The sequence below is a fragment of the Apteryx mantelli genome, chromosome Z, assembly GCF_036417845.1.
Source record: "Apteryx mantelli isolate bAptMan1 chromosome Z, bAptMan1.hap1, whole genome shotgun sequence".
Classification (NCBI taxonomy): domain Eukaryota; kingdom Metazoa; phylum Chordata; class Aves; order Apterygiformes; family Apterygidae; genus Apteryx; species Apteryx mantelli.
The window spans coordinates 64,617,001-64,641,140 of NC_090020.1; positions in this window are offsets into that span (position 1 = coordinate 64,617,001).

The following is a 24,140-nucleotide window of genomic DNA, read 5'->3' on the forward strand; positions in this document are numbered from 1 at the left end:
AGATCAAAGTGTCACTTGAAAACATTTCTGAAGATTAAAGTGAAATGAAAGACTTTTGAGTGGGGTCAAAAGTGTTCTAGGTTGTAGGAATAATTTAAATTATTTTATTGAAACAGAACCTGGAAATATCATGCCCTGTACAAACAGGACAAAAAGTGATTTTTTTCTCTCATTTTAAAGATATACTCTAGGTATCAGGTGGATCCAAGAAAAAACAATTTCAGAAAAAAAGCTATTTGACTTTGGAAAGTTTCCTCTTGTTTAATCTTACATTTAATGATTACATAGATGTTTCTGGAACTAAAGATCACAGCAAATAACATGGCACTATCTATTTTCAATGGGCAGAAAGTGAGCCGAGATTTTTCACTGCATTCATCATTTATAACTTGCTTCAGAGATTGCACAAAGAAATGTGCTTTGGTTGCCCTTGTTGATATTCAGAAGAACAGCCTCTGCATACAAGACAGTGATTCTGTTATTGACTTTTCAATTCAGTATCACAAGCTGCAATGGCTTTTGGCCCTCGCGGAAAATAAGAAATACAGGCTTAGGTCTGGGTTGCTAGGTGCTCACTCCTCACAAATCGTGAGCATATTTTATTCCACTTCACCGTTGCTGCCCCAACAGCTTTGTCCTTGCTCTTGTCACCCTTTGTGTATATGCAGAGCTGAACATCGCTCTCTGCAGCTCTCACTGCCACGGTAACCTGAACCACAACAAAGCTAAGCATGTCCACACGGAAAAAAATTAATAAGTCTAACAGGCAGCCTCTACCTGAGGTAGAGTAAAGGCGGGATCTGGTCTCTGCTGCAGTGTCCGGCCCCAGGGACTGCTCTGCAACACAGCGGTTCAGCTACCAGGAGACAGACGGGCTCTCGGGCTAGCTAAGCCCTCCCATGAGCTGAAGCTGGAAAAGCCCCCGGTCCATCCCTCTAAGCAGTGCAGAACGGTTCCCTGCACATCTTTTCTACAACCTTTCCAATCGGCTCAGGAGCAGTAGGGCTTCGCTGAGAAAAAATATGGCACTGCTGATGTAAAAAGGGTGTGGGGAAGGCAGGGCAGGATTCCAATTCCTGCTATATTTCACTATCAGGAAAGTTTTTCTGAATCAGGGGTGTTCACGTGCTGCCCCCTTTTTGTCCTCTCCTTGCCAAACCAGTCTATATCAGACCTCTGGTTTTTGACCTGTCTTATATGAATCACTCTGCTGCACAGAAGACAGCACAGCACTGTGATAATAGAATCACAAAAATGGGCCGAAAGGGACCTTAAAACAATATCAACTCCATCCCTCTGCAACATTGAACTGTACCCAGGCCACCTGTGCTAAATACTTATTTCTTTAACTTCTTTGCATGGTTTGTTCTAATGCACCATCTCCTTGCAGTCTTTATTTTTTTTCTCCCAGATAGTGTCAATTTTCTCTTGTCCTATCCCAATAGAATTAGTCATTCTTTTCTCCATAATATGCTTTGATAAATCAGAAAACAAAACAAGTCCTTCTTATGGGTTTATTCAGCTTTTTCTCAAGGGACAGCTTTTTTTACCATTATCATTGATTTTCTTCAGATGCTTTCTGTTTGCCCATATATTCCTTAATGTGCAGTCCTCAAAACTGAGGGAACTATTTGAAATAAAGCTTCCCTATTTCTAGGATATTAGCTGTTGTTCTCCCCAGCAGCAATACTTTGTTGACTCATAGCATGTGAGCCACTCTAAATCCTCCAGATGCTTTCCTGTTGGAGTGCTGCCCAGCCAGTTATTCCCAATTCTACATCTGTGAAGTTAATTTTTCTTCTTTCAGTGTCACACATTGCACTTGTCTTCTCTGAATTTCATCATCTTCATGTCAGTTCTCTGGTTTATCATTTGTCATCCAGCCACATCCTCCTTTTCTTTTTCACAAGCACTCTGACTTTGATGTCACCTTCCAAGTCCTTACTAAAACTCCCACTGGACACAGGCCTGGCCACATACCTGTAGTACCCATTTAAATTTCCTTCCAGATTGTTCTTTTAGAGTATTTTGTTTTTTAACTTGTGGACTCATTTCATACTGATTTAATGTAGGGCTTATTTTTTTCAAGTCCCTCTTTATGATATTGCCATACAAGACAGGATGAAAGTGAAGTCTCGCTAGAGCCCACATATTTAACTTCTGCCCATCCAGTTCTGTGACCCTACTGTGGAAGCAAATTAGATCACAATGGCATAATTTATTCTAGAAAAATCAATGTTTGCTTTAATCTCTAGTTTTGTTGTCACCTAGGTGCTCTTGAAGTGACTGAAGAGTACTAGAACAAATATTACACTACTTACTGAAAGTAGGGTGACTGGCTACCATCTTTTTTAATGACATTTGCCACTCCTTCATCCCTTGAACTTCACCCAGCCTCAAAGACTTTTCTGTTCATTTTTTCCTGAACTGCCTCCAACTTGTCTAAATAAAAATTTAATTAGTATCCCAAGGACCTGCCCCGCACTAAGCAAAATGATCTATCAGAATCTAATAAATGCCTAAAGAAAAATTGCATTACATTACTCCATACTGTAACAATTGGAAGATGCTATGTGCAATCTGTGAATCAGGTTTGAGATTGTGAATTCTAGGTATGAATCAGCCATGCAATAACATGCATAGTATATTGTTTGAGAGAGGCTATAGAATAAACAAAAACAGTTGTTAAGAGAAATGGCCCTAATTTCTGTGAATCACCATTGTACAATGAAGCCTTAAGAGCAAGCACAAAGAGTTTGGTGGAAAGAAACTTCCCACAAGCAGAGTAAGTACCATTAAGAATTAGTGGTAGCAGAAAAAAGAAGGGATTCAGAGAGACAGAGGAAGATAGCTACAGAACAAGGAAACAATGTTTTGGACAAAAAAAAAAAAAAAAAAATCAAATGAGAATTGGAGGAATATTAACCAGGATGTTCTTCAGCACTTTAAAGCAGAGAGGGTGTAAAATTGGTGAGGAAACTTCTTTTTATCTGTCTCTGTTTATTGTGCTGTCGAGAGATCAAAATAGCTGCTTTCAAAACTCATTTGCAAACTTTGTCTTCATTTTTTTCAGTGGTTCTGCATTCCCTAGGAATGAAATGTAAAACAGTGTTCGTGTAGCTGAAGTTGTGCAAAGGGTGTCATTAGCTAGCTAGACAAAATAAAGGTACTACTATCAGTTTCAAGATCTAGAGACGCCACAGGATCTCAGTTTTCAAAAGCAGGTGCATAAAAGATAATCTGCAGAGTAAAGAGTGCCCATAGACCCTCAGGAGTAATGACAGTGCCAGGACTCTATCCAGGCTTGGAAAAGTTCAGGCATTTACAGTGTTGTATGCCAAATGCTAATCTGGCAAGTTGCAGCAAAATGAGCTTCCTCGGGTTACGACACGGACAAAATAGTGTCAGGGCTTTCTGCTGAGGATTTGACATGTCAGCTGTATGCAGAACCAAAAAGTACAAGTGAGGATAACTTGATTATTGCCACACTGAAGCTGAAATTATCTCTCTTTATTCACAAGGACAAGCTGCAAAGTTAACATATGCATTATATACTATTAGCTTCAATTTAACTGTTCTAAAACTCGCAAAGATAGCATTGGTAGTTCATCTTTTTCTGTGTCATAGTGAGAAATTACCCCTTTTCATGATATAAGGGGATGGGGCTGTTTGAGGTGCAGACTACTGGGACTTATGACACAAATGCAGAGTCCTCCAGAGCAGGAGGAACTGAAGGAAAGCTCTCTTGCTTCCCTGCCTATTAAAGCAAGGATGAACTCTGTTTCTGATTTTTGATGTACTTCTATCATTTTAATATAATCTATTGGTATCACAATAGCACATAGACACTCCGATCAGAGCTAGATAAGCTCAAGGAATACAGAGTTTCGGCTCTTTTTCTCTGACTTGAACTTTATATTTTTCAAAACAACATTGCTGATATATCAGCTACATTTCTTCTCATCTTCTACAGCCTTATGAAGGCATTTAACTATTTCTTGTAGTGTCACCCTACTCAGACTCTCTCTTAAGAAGGCAAAGCGAATCAAACCTTCTCCATCCTTACCTTCCTTCCCTTCATATCGGGCATCTTCAAAGCACAAAGATTTCTAAGGCTCCCAACAGGCAAGGTAGATGATGCCTTCCTCCTTGCAGAAAGTGAAATGAACACAATTTATGTGTTTACTGATTTGCAATAAACTGGGAACATCAGCTACCTAACTTTTTAAAATATGCATCAATAAAATTCAACGCTATTGGTGATCTGGTAATTAATATTTTGCATTCCCATTCTAAGGGAAGGGGATATACACGATGTCACATGCAATGTGCAGCAGCCCTGAACTGAAAAAAAGTCGCTCTTGGTATCTTCAAGCCCCTTCAAGGAGCAGCGCTGTTATACTAGAGCAAGAAAGCGCTTTATCACTGTTACAGGGGATTTGTCTTAAAGTCTTGCCTAGAGGCTCAGGCACATGTGTGAGCTGATTCAGTTTCCTCTATGATGATCTTGCTCTGTAAGAGAAAGACAGACAAAGACTAAAGAAAGGGATAGCATACTGGAAGAAACTGATACAGAACTCCTCTTAACAGAGCAAACACAGGAAACCATCATTTTCTGCAAGCAAAGCAAACCAAAAGTAAATTAGTATATTGACATACAAAGAAGCGGAAGATGGCAGAAGGACAGCCATTTTTATGAGGTAATGCAACACAGAGGAAAATTTATTCCATAATGTGTGAGGAGGCAGAATAGGGAAGAAAATTATGCTGCTATTTGCACGGCTGCATATGCACTTAATGCACAGGATCCTGATTACTGAACATTCATATTTATATACATCTACGTGTGTGTGTACACACCTGCATTCAATTTAGAGATGACTGCCCATGAAAAGCAGCACAGATACAGCAGTTTAATAAAAGCAGGTGTGTTAATCTGAATGTGAAGTCATATCGGATCTTCACTGTCACTTTTTGATTTGGACTAAGTTGTCTCTCTACAATCAGTTACCTTGTTGGAGTTCTGGTACACCTGGAAGGAGCCTTTCTTCCCTCCTCCCTCCTCCCCCCCCCTCGTTTTTTTAAGCAAGTCCTCTAAAGCCCTGTGCACTTTCTAAATCTGTCTGCCCATCTGCCACTGGCATTTCTAATCTGCACAGCACCCCCCTGATGATTTTACAAAGTACAAATGCTATTAGTTGTGAGCATCACCACACTTCGCATAACCTGAGACCAAACGCATACTGAAATCTGGGGGAAGGAAATTAAATAAGCAAATTCTAGCTCTGATACTGAAGTGCACCTCAGCCCTGCTGAAAGGCTACACAAGAAGCCCCATGGCAAAGCTCCCATAGAAATGAGAGCTGACAAGGCAGGGCTGCCTTCTGCTGCTAAGCTGATTAGAATCAGAAGACTTTTTCCTCCAAAGCGATAGCTGAGGTTCAGCACAGCTGAGAGGTGGAGTGGGGTTTTGAGGGACCTGAGCTGAGAGAGAGGCAGAACCTGGGGAACCTGCCAGTGCTCTAGAGCTGTAAGCTTCTGTCCAGACACCAGCGAGGAGGGACCTCCTCCTATATGTTTTCAATGAACCCAATGAGGGATTCAGAGGGCAATCCCTACAGCAACCTATAGTAATCTATGGCGACCACAAACACAATAGAAGCATGCTGATAATCACAGCTACAGACAAGGGGGTACAGAAAATGAGCCAGAGCCAAGGAGCTGAGGCCTTCACCTTTTTCTTGATAGCTTTGGAAAGCAAGAGCATATGTTAAAGCATGAGCAGGTTCTCAAATGCCTGCATGATCCTTGCAAAATTTTGTAGGGTTCTAAGCCCCTTCCTGCAACCCACTAGACACCATAAGAACAAAAAGGAAAAGAAATTACAACTACTGCTTTACTTGCAAGTCTGCCTGTTTGCAGAAACAGCTCACTTGAGTCTTAGAAGCTATAGCACCACAGCATGATCAACTCCATATTACCTGAAACGCAATAAAAAGGGTGTTGTGTGTAGTCCGCTATCTCAAAATGTTAGAAACCCAATTGAGAGTGTCTGTGATGATGCACACAGTCTTCCTGTGCAGCATAATGTGGTGACTGTTATCTACTGTGTGATCATTATCTTGTTCTCTGCTCTGTAATGTGCCTCATGGCCTTGCAAATTCAAAGCTAGAACTGGTGAGAACCATACAATATTACAGTGGCTAATCACTACTGAAATAAATTTATTATCATAATGCTAGAAATGATTGTTTTATATAATAAAATCATAAAAAAATCATGGTATTATTGTAAATGCCTTTGCTACAAGCCAGTGGTTACTCCCATTTGAAAGCTGCATCTATTCATATTTTTAATGAAAATAAAGCTGTAGTTGTTTAAGTCACTTTAAAAGGGTGTTGATGCCATATAGACAATATAATACGTTGTTATACAGTATAGTGAATTATCGGTGGGTTTAGGCACAAGGAGTTAACCCACCCATGATTTTTAGCTAAAGATGCATATTTACCAAGGATGATTATACAAGGCAACTTTTTTAAGGTAACACTACATGTCAGCTTGCTTCTACCTTATTTTCAATAGTCTCAGCTTTCCAGGGTCTTTCCAGCAAGTACCATGAAACTACTCATAATAAGCCCTTACTTACAGGTTATTCCTGTTGGGCTGTTGATAAAAAAAAAAAAGCAGGCTGTTAATAAAAAGGCAAGAAAAGCAGAAGCAAAGGCAAAAAATGAGATCATTTTGCTGGCAATAGTAACTCATGAACTCAGAGATAAATAACAACATGAAAGTGTATGAAGCACTGAGGAAAAAAGGCAGAGGTAACTCAGCAGGAGATCAAGGGCCAACATGTTGGAGGAGCTGTGGAAGCCAACAATTCCCCACCTGACTGATCCTGAAGATTGCAGAGAGAGGGATGAGACTATCTGTGCCTAGTAAGCTAGGCTTAATGTTAGTCCCCGCCACTTAGTATGTGTAGCCAATAAGAATATTTGTGGTATACTTATGAGATGTATATAATCCTGCTTGCAGAGTTTCTGTGCCCAGCAAATGGGATTGTCAAAAGGAGGGAATTGCCGGGAGCTCACAAAATGTATGTGCAGTAATTTCTACACTGTGGACATTTTCCACAAATAGCCTCTTCTAAACTTGATCTGGAAGTGAACATTCGGAGCTCCTCAGCTTCCAGGGGAGGTTGAGATTACTCAGCATTTAAAATGTTTGTTCTTCCTTTTTTTTCCCAAAAGATATAGGTCCTTCAGGAAGTCCTTAAGTTTGCTGTTTCACAATATGTGCTATAAACAATGATAAAGTGAGTCATCCCACCAACAAACAGTATTTTCTGGATATGACTATGATAGACAAATGTCCTTAAATACCTTTTGTTTCAAGCTAGGAATAAAACTGCACAACTGGTGATTCAGGAGAAAGCATTTCAGAACTGTGCATTACATGACTATCCAGAAGATAGTTCTTGCTTATCACAATAATCACAAATCAAGTTCCTTATTCTTTACCTAATTTAATGAGCAGAGTTTACTCTGCCTGCATTGCCCAAAAGACTTTGTATATCAAAGTGTATCTATTATTTCTCAAGCATACAGCTGTTGTGAAAGTAGGTTAAGTTTTGAATAGACACAGTGGAGGGGAAGATGAATGACTAGATCAAACAGTTAATTAAACCTGTTTTGGGAAAAGTGACACCTTTCATAGGCAAAATGTTCATTTTTCAGTAATTTAGCACACTGTGGCGATCGCAATTGCATTCTTCACAGGATGACAGAAATCATTTTCAAATAACACCACCACTAAAGTATCAAAGCTTTCAAAATGTGAAATGTAATTTATTTTTTCCTATCTGATAACTGAACATATTTGATCTTGTTTGTTTGAATATGATTATATCTCAGTTAAAAGCTATCTTTTTGTACTAGATTTGCCCAAGGGAAAAATAGGAGGATTGCAACAAATTTTTGAAAAAAAATGAGGAGTTTCTTCTCTTTTCTTACTCTGTATCAGCATACTCTGCACTGGGCATATCTGCAAGCCTGAAGACACTCACCTATGCTACCAATCTGAGGCACAAAGGCACTGACTATCTACATTCAGTTTGGAGATAGAGAAGCAAACTCTCATTGAGCAGCTTTGCCATTTAGGAATGGAAAGCAATGTCACAATCCATTAAATGTTAGCAATACAGAGGAAAATGTTAACAGACAGAACCTTTTCAGGCTAATGCTACTGCTTCATTTCCACAAATGACATGGCTTCCATCTCTGCATTCAGGAGGCTGCTATATTCAAGGACACTGAGCCAACACTGGACTGAACAGGGCCCTGCACAACCTGCTACCTCTGAAGTTAGCCCAGTTTGGAGCATGGCTTTGACTGGGTCCCTCCAACATAAATTATTCCACAAGGTTATGATGTGCTGATTCACCATGTGGATTTCATGGGGTTGGCAGAGCCAGCCTTACCCTGAAAAGGACATACTCTTCTATGACACAGGCTCAAAGACGTATCATCAGATGGGATCCTCCAAAGGACCCTTGCTCTTCCTAGGAGCAGTGGCTGTTTCCACTAGTAGCTTTGTGTTATTTGTACTCCTGCTGAGCCAAAAATGTGAACTGAACTCCCAGGCAGGCCAGCTGCTGGTTGACGTGAGCTACCTAGGATTGCCCAGAGGAGGAGAGTTTGCTATGAAAACTAGGTACATGCAATCAGTATCTGAACAGCAAAGGGATATCATGGCAGTATGAACTGTGGAAGTCAAATATTTAAGAAACTTCTGCTAGGAAATATCTCAAAACACTATTAAACACTATTAAACACCATTCAGTAATCTCTTTATTATGGATTCTTTTTCTGAAACATTTCCTTCTCACCTCTGAAAATTCCTACCTGCATGCAGGGTTGTTTATTTCAAAAGACTCCCAGGACTCTGCTGGTATCTTTAGAGCTGCTGATGCTCTCAGTTTAGAAGAATTTAGAAAAGAAGTGACTTGCAAGATGGCACTGCCTGAAAATCTTGTAACTGTTATTATTATTTATAACATGATTAATCTCTGTAAATTAAAATCAAGTTCTTCTCTAGTCTCCCCATTTATTTTTTGTATTTGACATTTGAAATGTAAGTCATCTTCCATTTATCTGCCAGTAACTAAAGAACTAAAGAAAAGTTTCTATAAATAACAAATTATGAAAAAACACTTTAACCCTTTTCAGAATAAAGGAACTCAAATAGTATCTGTATATCAATTTGATAACACCTTTTATCTGATTGATACATTACAGGAGATGCAGTAGAAGAGCAAATGCCAGATATACTGTTAGATGTCTTCCTGGATACTGCAATGACAATGTTTGAAGTCCTTTCTGTGACAGGAGGGGAAGGATAAAATCTGAAGTTAAAATGTGTGTGTATTCCTCAGCGGTAGGACAGTCCATCTGCGGGGAAAGGCCTGTCAGTTTGGCCACCCTGGAAGACAAACAGGGTTCATGGGATATGGTTTTGCTAGGCTCCAATTTTTATTATCTCATCTTGGAGCACTGGCAGATGTAATGCACACAGCACAAGTCATCAATCTTTCCTTTATCATTCTTGCAATATTTGTATAGGATCCTTGCCATAAAAATGACACCAACAATTAGTTTGGCTGATCCCCTTGTACATGAGCTGGGCAGTCAACAATGCTCCTGACACTTAGCAATTCTCTCCTTGATATTAGTCAATCTGCCATCTGCTCTGCCCTTCATCCCTATCTTCCTCCCAGTGATTTTTTTTTGGTGGGTAATTAACACACTTCTGTGTATCCCCCAGTTTACCCCACAATGCCCTTTCAACCCACACAAGTTTAGCAATTCCTCTGCTACATTTCAGAAGACATACAATCACTTTGGAAAACTGTCTTAGATTTGTTGTAAATCTGTTTGTTCTAATGATTAAATCTGCTCCCCCACAAAAGCTGTTTACTCCTATTCACTCCCATTCTCCTATTATCTGTTTAGGTAGATACTTTCTGTTTGCTGAAGAGTGTCTAGGAGCTTGTCCTTTTTGCATGCTCACTCAGATCTGCCCTGTCTCTGAGACACTGCTGTGAACCTCCAAAGAAACCATCTTCCCCTTCCTGCCCTGAGACAAACATCTGTGGAGGCAAATATCAGCTCTCATGGTTTGCTATATGCAGATAGACCTTCACCCATGCCTTAGTACTGAGACCCAGCCGTGAATTTGCAGAGAGAAATGACCAGCCACCTATCTGTGAGACAGACACAACAGCCCTCACAAAATATTCTCCAGACTTCAGTCACCGATTCCTTAGATCCTAAAAGAAGGGATGAAAATCTCAGTAACTAAGTCCTTCAGGCATCACCTGTTGGGGGCTGTTGCAAACTATTCTGCAGGTATACCCCACCCAATCCTGAACGAAGGGAACGCCCATGCCTTGGGGAATCTTAATCACAAATGACCTAGCTAATGCCACTGAAACCTCCTTTCCTGGTTACCTCCTCTCCCTGTGATCAGAGTGAGACAAAAGCACTCTGTTAAGGCAAGATTGCATGGGCTTGACTGGAAACATGCCAGTCTCCCACTCTTTTAGCATTACTGCTCAGCTTTCTGTTAGCACTAACTGTTGGGTTGTCAAATTGCCCAGATCTTCTGCTGACAATAATTAAGGTCAAAGTCCTATCTAGAATAAGTAATGGTGAACCATTCTTTAAACCTAAGAGCACCATGCAAAATCTGTGACTCCTTTTGGTAAGCGTCCTGTACACCTCTGTGGTGCAGCGCTAGCTCCTGCACCCTGAGCGTCACAGGCAGCAGTTCTTGCTGGCCTACTGGAAAACTTCTAGCAGGTAAACCATCAGTTTTCAATATAATACCTCCATCCTGCCTCAGGATAGTGGACTCCTCCCCAGAAGTGGATCATCTGTCCAGCCCCAAAACCTGCAACCTGTCTGGGAAGGTCCCTGGCACTTCCTGGTCAGCAATAAGAAAGAAAGAGAATATGTATAAATATTGCCAACTTGTACTCGGACTTGCACTCCTTCACTCTCACAGGCACATATAGACCATCACACCAGGCCTTACACACACACACACACACACACACACACACTACTCTTCAGTTCCCAGTATGGGGGACACTGCTTTATACCTTCCATAACTTTCAAATGTCCCATGATTTCTTGTCTTCCATCCAGAAGACCTTCCCTTCTCTCACATACAGGTTTCAGAGAGCACATTTTGGGTATATTTTTAATTTCTGAGTTCAAACAGGTAACCTTTTCATGCCATACTTGACATATGACCTTTCATAACCATTTTGTCTCATCCATTAAAACAAGTTTCCAACAGGATTGATTGCTGTGACCTTCTCTTTTCTCAGTGCCCAAATGTGATGGGTATTCAAGTGTTACACAGGACCTTTCCCATATTATTAACCTACACAAAGTCCCCAAAACAGAGTGGGAAGAAAAAAGAACAAAAGTCTGATTTTATAATGCCTCATTCATTTGACTTATGCCTAAATCATGTGAACTGAACAGAATCCAGATGAAGTTTGGGCTACTGGGTCATTAAGGGACTGGCAAAACTCATCCATGAAAAAAGGAGAAGGTAGGAGGGCAGAAAGTTTTGAGGCAGAGGAGGAAATGAGAAGAACTGCAACATCAGAAGATGGGAGACCAACCCAAAGGACATGGCAGAAAGCTTTGGGAGGAAGAATTCATGTATTTTCATGCTTATCTATCCCTTCAAAGACAGTTGAATATATTGTAAAAATGTGCCTGTAGGGAGCTCAGAAAATGTAGCGTTTGACCTCATTTGACTTTTTTTTTTTTTTTCCCCTCCAGTCCTATATCCTTAGTGCCTCTGCTGCTAATGCCATGTTAGCTTTCAAAAAGAGATCAATGCAAGGGAAATACAGGATCCATTCAAGATTCCTGTCAAGGATCTGTCTAGATCCTTCTGTGAAAATTTGAAAATAGATTTTAGGTTGTATTTCTTTATATACAGGTTGTGTAGCCACTGATGTGATTCACAGGTTAATATAGTTTTGTCAACAGTATGACAGAGACCTGTCTAGGTGCTCGAAACAAGGCAAAGAGCCATGTCCCTTGTTTTGCAGATCTTTGCTACACTGAACTTCTCACTCAGGAAATTGGATTTCTTTTCAATATTTTGCTTTCAGCCAAGCAGTTGTACCCAAGATAAGAGAAAGATGCTGAAAGTTTGTTTCTGCAATTTTGTTATATTACTCAGAAATAAAAATCATCTATGAAATAATGTTTGAAAAGTTTGGTTTTTTGGTATTTATTAAGCCAACAAATACCAAATGGAAAGCCATTTAACTGCAGGAGTAGCCTTTCTCTAGTACATATACTCCAGTGAACAAACTGTGCCTTGAACTTTTGTAGACCAGCAGTGAAGGCCTAACTTTCCGGAGTTAGCAGCAGCAATCCATTTATCGTTAATTAATATTCTAAACTGCTTGTGCACTTGTATCAGCTTCCACTGAAATAACACAACTAAGTAGCTTGAAAAACAAAAATTGCTATGTGTATCCATTGCTGCATCTGCATGTACACAAGCAGGAAAAGTTGGGAATACTATTTTCAGACCTGTTGATGCATTTTGACCACACCATTACCTGGCTTGATTGTTATTAAGCTCTGTACATTTGAAAAATTTAATTGCTTCTCTCACTAAAACTTTGTGTTACATCTGCAGGCCACTTATGAAATTTATTGGACAAAAATCCTCTTGTAATGATAATGCATTTAATGGGAATATTTCTACTGATCCTTTTCTTTTTAAGCATTGAGACCCATATTCAACTAATTCCTAAAATGACTGTAAAAGAATAGATGTATTGCTAAAATAATGGGCACCCTAATTTTGTTCAGACAAAAGAGCATGCTTAAAATATCTTAAAATACTTAAATTAATATATTTCTATATAATATAGTTTATATTTTTAAATTTCAGAACGGATTTGGGGATAATTCCCAATGTTACTACAGAGCTGAAGTATTTAAATCTTGTCATTCCTAAATTAGTACAGGAGGAGCACTAAGTGAGACTATTACTAAAAAGCAGTATTTTCCTGATTTGCTTTTTATTTATTCATTTATTAATTTTCCCCAGAATGTGTAGTTCAGAAGTGACTCCAGCCAACCAAAGATCTGCCTGGAGGACTGCAGCAAGCCGAGTCCAAGTCTCTACTGCAAGCCTGGGTCAGGTCTATCCTGTTTGTAGGAATGGGACGCCAGCACGCATCTGTGCCTGAATTCCCCCGATAAGAGCACTCCAGGGAGAAGCCCAGGGAAGCGCGGAGCTTGGGGGCCCAGGGAGCCACGCAGGGGGCACGCAGCACCGGTGGCGTCACACACGCAGGGACTGGTCGCTGCCTTCCAAGGGGAGCTGTTTCAGATGCAGGGCGATGGGCTCTAGCCACCATCAGTTTGGTCTGAAGAGAGCAAGTACTCAGAGGAGGAGCATTACTTCTCTAACACGGAGGAACTGCATCAGTGTTGAGTATCTGTGCGGTGCAGAACAAAAGTTTAGAGCTCTAACTATCCATTGCTGAAAACTCCTGCCCCTTCTGAAGTCATCCGATGAAGATTAATCTGCAGCAGTAATTAGATTAATGTCACAGGTTAAATTAGTAATTTAAAATGTCTGTTCCAAACAGTATCATCTTAGAAATGAGGGGTGAATTTCTACCAATTCTCCACCACCTTGTTAACCTGTTCTTCCAGTTTGCAGTTTTGTAGGGTTCAAGAAAATAAGCTTTCTCTCCCCCTCCAGTAATTCATAGTACATCTGCATCCAGATTCAAAATAATATGCTATGTTGCACACATATAACAGTAAGGTCTTTTTCTGCCATTCTGGATTACTGAGCAACACCAGAATATTGCACATTGTTAAAAAATCATGTTGTTACCAAACTAGTATTATTGCTGCAAACCAAATAGGGGCACCACACATTAATCATGAATGCTTTCTTTGTTTCTCTGTACTGTTGATCATTGTTCATAATTATCTCGAGTCATTTCTCTGAAAGTCTCTAGGGATGTGCTAATTTTGTTTAGCTAATTTAATACCTATCATATCAAAAGAGGTAGGCATTTCTTATGCTAAGATATTGTCCTGAAAAGCATACCTTTAAACTCAGAAGTTCCGCTTCATGATTGTTATAATACTGAGACCACTGCTGAAACTGGTATAGATTACATTCGGCAACAGAACCATTAATTTTAATGTTTCAGGAAAAAATTTAAATATAAAAAAAATTAACTAAATAAGCAACTTAATGTAAAAAATAAATAAACTATCCTCATCCTTAATAACTCTGGAAAAATTTAAGATATTAGGTTTGCCATGCACAGGATTTCAAAGAATCTACATTATTAAAAAGCCAAGAAAAAAGTTGTTTTTGACCTTGCATTAACATAGACAGTAGGTCAAGTTATAATGGTATTTTTCCACTTACCTCAGCAACACAACGCATCATATTATTATCCATTGTGTTTTATTTTTGTATAACTGTATATTTGAGGAACTGATCAGATTAATCCAAAATAAAAGCTCATTCATAGAAACAGGCATTATTGTATATATCATCAAGTAAAAAATACTTTCCCTTCGTTGTGAGACAGGAGCTCACTCACAAGTGGAAGTGAAGCTATTCTGATCCCAACCGAACACAAACAAACTCACAGGACAGAAACAGTACAAAAATGGTCAATATGCACATCTGTTTGCTTTCTCTTTCAAAAGCACACAGAGATTCAAATTTGTTTCCCATTTCTGTGATTACTCTATAGTTGCTTTATAAATGAAACAAAATTGAGCTTCACTCAGACAATCTTTCTTCTTAAGTGTGAACGATATGTCTATTTGTTTTCAGCGTGCCCATTTTCTTATTAATGGCTTTGCATTGCCTGAAATTGTGACTGACAAGTACTCCTGAACACACCATTTTATCTCAATGTTCCCTTCTTGTTCAAATACCTTCAAAGAAAAATATCAGAACTCGTATGTGACAGGTGATGGAGATCCAGGGGAAGGTAAAGGACTACCAGGTTCTAGCATTGATGTCCTTTAGAGTGCTGCCAGAAGCTGTTTGCAACTGAACCGTGCTCTGCCATCATTATTGTTCTATGAGTATTTCAATTATAATTAAACTAGCATCAAGAAACCAAAACATTATTCAAAGGATCATTTATAAACTGTTTCAACTCTCCCATTAAGCATTATGAACTCTCCCTTGGGGTTGTTCACCTGCAGCTCAATGCCTTCAGTTTCATTTTGATCAGAGACTCCCCAAAGGCTGCTCCCCACTTTAACGGGTTTGTTCTGAAACGCCACCTCTTTGCATCTCTGTGTTTCACCTTGATGATTCTTTGTCATGGAACCGTGTGGCTCAGCCTGAATACTAGGTTACAGGTTCCCATTTTAGTTGTCCAGCATTATATATGACTTTCTAACTGCTGTCTTGAAACATTGGAGAAAAAAAAAACAACACAGAAACATTAGATTTTTTTCTTCATCTCTGAAGGGTGTATGAACATATACTGACTGTAGGTATAGTTTATTTTTTATTGGTTGCATCTGAATTACCTATTCTAAGTTATTCATATTGCCTTACCAAAAGCAATGATTATGGTCAGCTCCTGAAGGCTACAGAACCAGGCAATGAAGACAGATTAATATGCAATGTGGTAATTACATGAATGCATACAATGATACTTTTATGATAATGGAGCATAACTAACAACATTAATAGCTGTCTGAATGTCATAACAATTGGATAGATCTGGACTTATTAAACCATTGTTATAATTTTAAGAAAAAAAGAGTTTATGAAAGCAAAAGCAAGGCACTTTGGGACATGCAATAATAATAAAATTGCAGCCCCGTGTATGTCACACGCTGTTGAAGTTCTCACACATACGCACACACACACAAATATATCACTCATACGTGAGACTTAAAAGAAATACCTTCTACAGTAAAATCTGTATAGCTGGAATAAATGGAAGAACAGAATCTGCCACAGGATGAAGTTCAGTGAAGGTTTTACAGAATTAGTTATGTACCACAATACAAATTCACTGTAAGAGTGGGGGTGGAACTAGTTAGTTCCCTATTGTGTTTAGTTATGGTTTGGACATAGAGGGGGAGTAATGATTTGGAATTATTACACCAACACAAGGAGCTAAATCCAGTCATACAAAACCTGATACACAACTCCTACCCAGCACTTCAGGGTTGATATTGAGCTACTACAGTTAAGTCTCTCATAACCCCAAATACACAAATCATTAATCGCCATGTTTTATATACCCATGTGTCTGAGAAACCCAGTCTATTTGAATGACTGACACAATACGTGCCCATCACCACACCATTTCCAAACAGCAACTCCTCCCATTGCACTATGAACCCCTCCTGCCATCACCCGCAGCTCCGCGCTGGAGGTGAGCCACCGCAGCCCCGTCCCTCCTCGCTCCTCCCGAAAGTGTCCCAAGTTTCTGTTCTGTCAGGGCAAAGATCCGTGCTGGACACGGGGTTGCCTCCTTGCTCCCTGGATAAACAGAGGAGGAAGAGGAGGAGAGTTAATAAAGAAACACCTACAAAACATAGGCCTCCCTCGTAGCTGGGTAAAGCACTGCAAGTAACTTGTGCAGCTCAGCAGTGAAGGAGGGTAGCTGTCAGCATTTCCAGCAGCATTGGCAGGAGCTAGTGTTCAAATAGCTAACCCTGGGAGCTAAAGGGATACTGGGGAATTTGGGGGACAGGAACAGCTTCCATGGATAAACACACATATCACATCTGGTTAAATTCATCTTTTTCTGCAGAAGTCTTAAGAGGTCAAAGTTAGCACTTCAGCAGACTCAGAAAAGAACCGAAACACTGCATATCTTACCTCATTATCCCATTCACTTTTTTATGGGGCAAAACCATTTTCCTCTTGCAGAAGAAAATTTCTTTGATTCTTATTATGTTCATTGCCTCCAGAGCTATTTCCTCAAAGGTGCACAGTCAAGCAGCTGAATAACACAGACATTTTTGGAGGGTTATGGGTGAAAAACTCCAGAAAAATCCTCTTCCTTACACTGTGCCAGAGAATAAAAGTAGCTCTTATTAAACCTTAAGTAATGCATAAATGACAGGCACACTTTGCCTGATGTTTACAGATAACTTTTAACAAACATGTTTTCCCTTGCTGTAGCCATTTCAGACCAAAATGTGCACTAAATGCTTTTTACTCTCTAATACTCTGATTTCAGACATACAAATAAGCAATTTTCTGCGACTCTCATGTCATCTTTTTCCCTGCATTAATTCAAACAGCCTCTCTTTCCAAACCTTCTAACTATGCCCTGATCTAAGGCTTGTTTATCTGGGTCCCAGTCCTGTTACAATGGAAGGTTCATATTTCTCTTCTTATCCTTTCTGAAGGCATATGATATGTCTTAAAATATCATGCACAACTTTAAACAATACTGCTATATATTCTCTATGGATATATGTCTAGCAGACTTTAAATGATTGCTTGTTGACAGGTATAAAAACCACTCAGATTGGAGATCTGATTGCATAATGCTTCATCTCTGCCCCGAGCTGGGTGTTTATCAGAGTATTTGTTTGGAAGGAAGCTCTCTCTCAAGGGATCACTTGTGGTAGCAAGTCCCCTGGTCCACCAAGGTCCCCTCTGGGGATCCCGCAATTAGTGAGAATTTTGCTCTTTGAGGAAGCTTAGGCTCTTCTGCCTGCCACATCTGCAATGGTCAATGTCTGCAGGTTTCTAATATGATCTATGTAGGAAGCCTGTCTTCCTACACTCTGTCTGAGATGCATTCAAGGAGACCAAATGTAAACCTTGGAAAAATGTGTATGTGACTCCCAGCTGGCAGAAGACCAGAACAGAGTAGTGATCAGCCAGTCAGGCCAAGATGCCTTCATACAACGGAGCCATGGGAATGGTGAGTTAGGAGAACTGGTGCATTGTTATGGCCAATTCACTGTTTCTTATTCAGGCACAGCATGTGTTATCAAGGAAACCTGGGTCTTTCACTAGACTTTGGCTTGTAGTGGGTATCTGTAGTAGTAAAAGGTGCTGCCTGACAAGAAGTACTTCTCTTTCACTGTGCCAGTGGCTTCTGGAGCTGGATGGCTCACTGGAACAGCACAGGCAGAGCGCGCTCGCACAGAGAGCGCTTAGGCTAGGGAAGGCGGTGATGGAGAGGGTGGAGGCAGCCTATTAATGTCCTGAAGGCCACAGAGCCCAAGACCTGACCAGCACATAGGCAACTGAGCAGCCCAGCGTGGCTAAGACATCCTGGAAATGATCTAGCATGTTCTTCAGCAAATACCCGAGTGCCCAGGCACTGGTCACAGGAGCACGAAGCGACACTCAAACTCATGCCCTTCTGTCTCTGCAGCAGAAGAGCATAACGGCTCCGTCATAGAGCCCTGGGTGAAATCAACTAAGTACTAAGGGACAGATTTTACCAGTTAAATGACCATTCATATTCTCCCTCAGGTTCAGAAAAAAATGTTTCTGAACAGCTGCTGCCATGAATTTGGTTAGTGACAATGAACGTTGTTATTCAAGCTGTAAAGAAAGCAAAAGCGGTTTTCATTATTTTTGCTGATATGTTTAGAAACTTTTGTTCAGGTAGAAGACCGCATGTTCAACTCTGTGGGCAAGTTTAATCAGCATTAAAATTCCCAGAAAAAACTGCAAGCTCACAGAATTTCTTTTTCTTTTTTTTTTTTTTTTACAAAATGTTGATTTAATAATAGATGTCCCATTGATTTAATGACAGATATTGAGCATACGTCCAATATACTTAACATCAAATCAAAAGACTCACCAAATATAAAATACAGTCTCAGTTTTCTCTGCCTTGACAGATGAGTGCTAAATTAGCAGATTTGAAACGTAAGGTTTGGTTTGGAATGCAAAGTAACTGAGTATCAGCCAGCAATGACACTCTCATCTCAAAACAAACAATTTCCTAAAGAGTAGGTTAGTAGCTACTCTATTTCAAAGCTTAAATTGAAAATATGTTGGGAGATACTATGGACTATTTCAACAGGCCCCTTTTTTTTTTTTCATTAAATTTACAGGCCTAAATATCTCTGTTCATAAAAATGAAAGTGATAATATCAAGGTAAAAAATAAGACACAAATTTATTCGAAATGCAGTTGTTATGGAATCAGGGAGACTTGCAAATTCCTAAAAATAGCCATTTCTGTCATTCAAAAACATGCCTAAAGAAATACAATGTGAGTATGTTGTGTTCCTATTGTTTGGAAGCTGAATACAATCACAAAATACCTGTTTTAAAACAATCCTGATCAAATGAAAAATGCTGGGGAGCATGAACTGTCATAATCTGAGTTACAAACATGGGCAGTTGCTGCAATTAAATATTTAACACACAAAAGAAATAGAACAGCAAGAAGCAGCAGCCATCAGGTAACTTCACAGGGTTTTTCTGTATCTTCTTTTGAGAGGACAAAACTGTTATTCTATAAATTTGATCTATATATTATGGATGTTAGGGAGAAGTGGAACAACTGTAAAAGGAAGATGGCCATAAAACCAGAGTTTAACATAAGTAGAAGTCGGGTTGCAGCCTTTTACTTTATGTTCAGGAATATATTTCAGGTAACAAAGCATATCAAAGATGGCTAAAAATTCAAATCTGGATCCAAATTTTCTGGCTGGTTGGCCTCCAATGTTTAATCAACTCTATTAAAGAGACAGGGCTGTCCCCATAAACTTTGCATCTGCATGGATGTACTTCAGCAAGGTTGAATCAGTTTAACTGGTCTGTTCCTGCTTCAAAATCACCAGTGTTCCAGGTAGATTTCTTTACATCTTTCTTTGTTTCAGTTACTGAAATAATTTACATTCTGTCTCACTTTGTTTCCTTCACATACCCTTGCTGAATGCAGCTATGTGATCATTAATGAAGTGGAAATGTGCATGCCAACTGAAAGAGCAAACAAGATGTTAGGTTATTTATGAATAATGTGTGAAGAATCAGATACAGAAAAATAACAATACTAGAGCATAAAGGTAATGATTCATTCTTACATAGTTTACTGTATGCAGTTCTAGCTAGCTAACAATAAAAACAGAAGGGCTCCAGGGAAACCTGGTGGGTAGCATTTTCAAAAGGGCCAAAGTAATGTACAGGCCTATAATCCATTTAGAAATGTGAATTGGTACCTCAGAAACTTCAGTGTCCTTAGATTCAGAAGCTTAATTGTACCTAGACGCCCACCTGATTGGTCTCAATTACTTTCAAGAACATGGACCTTAAATCTCTCATGAAACATGACTTGGGTTCGGAAATGGCTTAGTTTCAGTAGTACCATTTAAAACAGCTACTGGTTTTGAGAGATTTTGTATGCCAAGAAATTTAAAAGATTAAGAACAGGATTTTGAGTGTACTTCAGAGAAAGGAAACAATGCATGGTAAAGTGTTGACTTGTCAGGAAGGAGGACACCGGGATTTATCAGCTTACCTCTTTTCCATAATGCAGAATGGAAATACAGAAAACGACTGTTTCATGACCTCCTCCAAAAGGTTCCACTCAGGGTATTTGGTATACTATGCGGTAAGGCAAAGTATGTTAACGTGCTGTGGCAGTCAGTGAACTGTCACATAAACTAGCACAAAACCGTGGGGCTGATTATGCATGGAACTGCAGAAGTTACTCTTGCTGCTGCAGGGATTTTTTTTTTCCTCTTTACAGGAAACTAAAACATCAAGAACTACAGAATTCCAGAGATAACAGTAATGATCTAATAAATTTAATAAGTTGAATCCAACTTACAGTGAAATGCTAGACGCTTGGCTGCTGAAGTCTATTTCTCATAAAAATTCTTCGAAAAGGCCTAAATCAAGTAGTGTAATCTTTGGTGAGCATTAAAATTCATAACTGCCAATACCTTGTTCTAATGATAGGGCACAAAATTCCATGAGAATCAATAAAAAGGCTGTCACAGTGACAGTTATTAGAATCGAAAAGTAAATGGCATGTATGCCAACTGCAGACTGAAAGATAAGCTCTTGGGATCCTGCGCTTTTGTCCAGATATATAAAAAGAATTTCAAATGTAGCAAAAACCGCACTTCTTACCCCAAGGCTTGACTTTTTGTTGACAATTCTTTATTGGCAGCTAGCCCCTTGTCAGTAATTCAGTCATTTCTGTATTGAAGGGAGATATTGACAGCATGCATAATTTAGTTGAAATCCATTACTTTTTATCACCCCACAGCTTTGTGACGGGGCAAAGAAATCTCATCAAGATTCATCGTAATTCTTGTCCTTTGGATAAAAATAAGGACAATGCATGCATTTGTATTTAAAATGGATTTTAGTCTCTCAAACTATGAGTTTCTGAAAACAATTATAATGTGCATTTTACAAGTGAAATTCAAGATTTAAGATGCTATTTCTGAAAAATTAATAATTTATACAACACAAAATTAAGAATTGGCCAGAAATGTGTATACACAAAGAGTTAAAGGTAAACATCCCTGAGAAAAGCTGGTAACTACAAAAATCCTTTCAAAGTTTTCTCCTTTTGTCTTTTAAAGCAAATATATACCAATGTTGGGAAGTTTGGGGCATGTTTCTTTTAAGGCAGAATCAACAGGAACAGCTATACCCTGCAGTTCTGAATTCTTGGATCATCTGCAAGTTCAGTTAACGTCAACTGCACCTATCAACTTTCTCTGGAGATATTCTCCTTTTTTAAAAATCAAACCCTAAGAACAGAGGCAAACACAAACAGGAGATGCTTTTAACATGCAACTGTTTCTTTCATTAATATCATTAAGGTGTTCTTACTATGAAGACAATTCATAGGCTGGTTCTTTTGTGTTTTGATGATTTGCTTCTCATTAGTTTGTGCTTTAATTCCATTAGCCTTAAATTAGCTTCTCGATATAACTGCCAATAGCGTCTGAATCAGTTAGTTGTCTAGATGTGGTTTTCAGGTTCTGGAGAACCTGAAACAGAAAGTTATGGTTTATCTGGCTTAACTCTTACTGCTTCTTACAGAAATAAAGCTGGATTAATTTTTTGCAAAGTCTCGCCTGCTGTTTAGCTCTCCTGTCGTGTATGGTTGAACAAAATGCACTGATTGGCTTTCCTGTGTAGCACTGTCCAGCAGAGCAAAACAGATTTATTTATAATTTCTATACAAGTGAAGTGAAGTTTCGTTTGGGGATTTTAGTCTGTTGTAGACCTGTGATTTTGAAAGTAAAAGCAAGTTTTGATCAAGAGTTCAACTGAATCAGTATTCTTATATTTAATTAAGTCTTATAGCCCTGATCTTTTTTGAGGTACATAAAACTCAGCCTCTTGCTCCTATCTACCCCTGCCAGTAAGAACACAATTGAAATGGACATAGCAAAAATATGATTATATAAAAATGCTTCCCAAAAATGCCACAATCACAGCCAGCTGTACTTCCAAGTAACTCTGATGGATAGTGGTGCAATTCTTATGCCAATGAAAAAAATGTTCTTCAAACTAGCTTAGCCAAAATGATAAAAATTCTTCCTCAAGTTTTCCCCTGCCATCCTGCTCAGCCCAGGTTAAGACGGATAAAGACAGATGTGCAGGTTTCCTGCTTCTTACCTGATGGAGCACTGTCTTTCTCCTTTTTCAAATCTGTTTTGTCCCCAAAATGATTAAAGTGTACAAAAACAATTTTCATCAACAATGGAAATACACATTTCTAGTAAAAGATAAATTGTTTACCAAGAGCAGAACTAATGAAGCCTTGTTTCCTAATGGTTTATGAATCCCAATTCATACCTATATGATCCCAGTAATGCCAGTGCTTTATCTGTCATGTCCTGTGCTCTCCTGTTACCTCCTGCTCTCTGTGAGGTTCTCAAACTCTTCCATACTCTCAGTTCCCAGCTATATTCCCTAAATAACAGATGGATGTACTGTGCCCTGCTCTAAGCTACACGTGTACTGAATGGACAACTAACAATAAAGAGAGCAGGTAATCCTGAGCCGGCATTGCGTCCTTTCCCTCAGCAAAGACACGCATTTGAGTCTTAAACAAAAGAAGGAAGAAATAAAACTCTGCATCAGCAGTGAAAAATTATGAGTTGAAGAGATAAACAAAAGTGTCTCTTGACTCCTGCCAAGCAACTGTAGCCCCTACCATTGCCATCCAGGGTTTCAAATAGGGCACAGTTCTCACATGCTTTCTTTCTACCCGGACACAAGAGGGGCACAGACATAGTATTCTGTAACTCTCTAAAACTCTTGAATCCATGCTCACAAAACTGTCCTGCCCCCACTTCCTGACTTACCTGGATCAGGTCATAGTATCCAGCTGTTCCTTCATTTCTAAAGCCCTCATTTGCAGGATTTCTTCAGAATCAAGTCCCATGTCATTTAGCATGTATTTGAAGCAATCGGGAAGAAAGTGAGGCAGTCTGAACTGTTAGGTCACAAATGACTTAGCTGGTGGATCAGGAGCAGTTGGCTGATCCTGGACCTGGGTAAGAAATACATACTGCTAGTAGCAAAAAGGGGAAAAATACAAAAAAAAAAACCAAACAACAAATTCCTTCTCATGTAGTGTCATTCAATGGGGATTAATGAAAAGTCTGCATCAGAGATTATAACCAAAGGGAGAATTAATATAACAGGTAATTTAACAAACACTAGAGGAAAGAGGGGGAGAGAGAGAAAGAAAACCACATATCATCTTATGCATAGAAAATTCATTCCAGAGTGCTCCAGAGATATCATATTTTGGCCCAATAAATATCTTTAAATGGCCAGATATCCTGATGGAGTCTATTGACAGCACGTGCCCTCATGCTGTTAAGTTAGTCTACATAGCTTGGAAATATATTAAGGCGCGTATTGGTGAAATGCAGATATAGACTTAGATACAGATGTGTACAGTGCATTGATACAGGGAGTATTGTCCTCCTTACTCTGACTTGGATGATGGATGGGAGCCTGGAAACCACACAGTCCAGTTATAGTGTGATGCCCTTCGAGGGCTAATCAACCCAGCTAGCAGTCGGACATAGCTTAACACTGTTCAGTAATACAGAC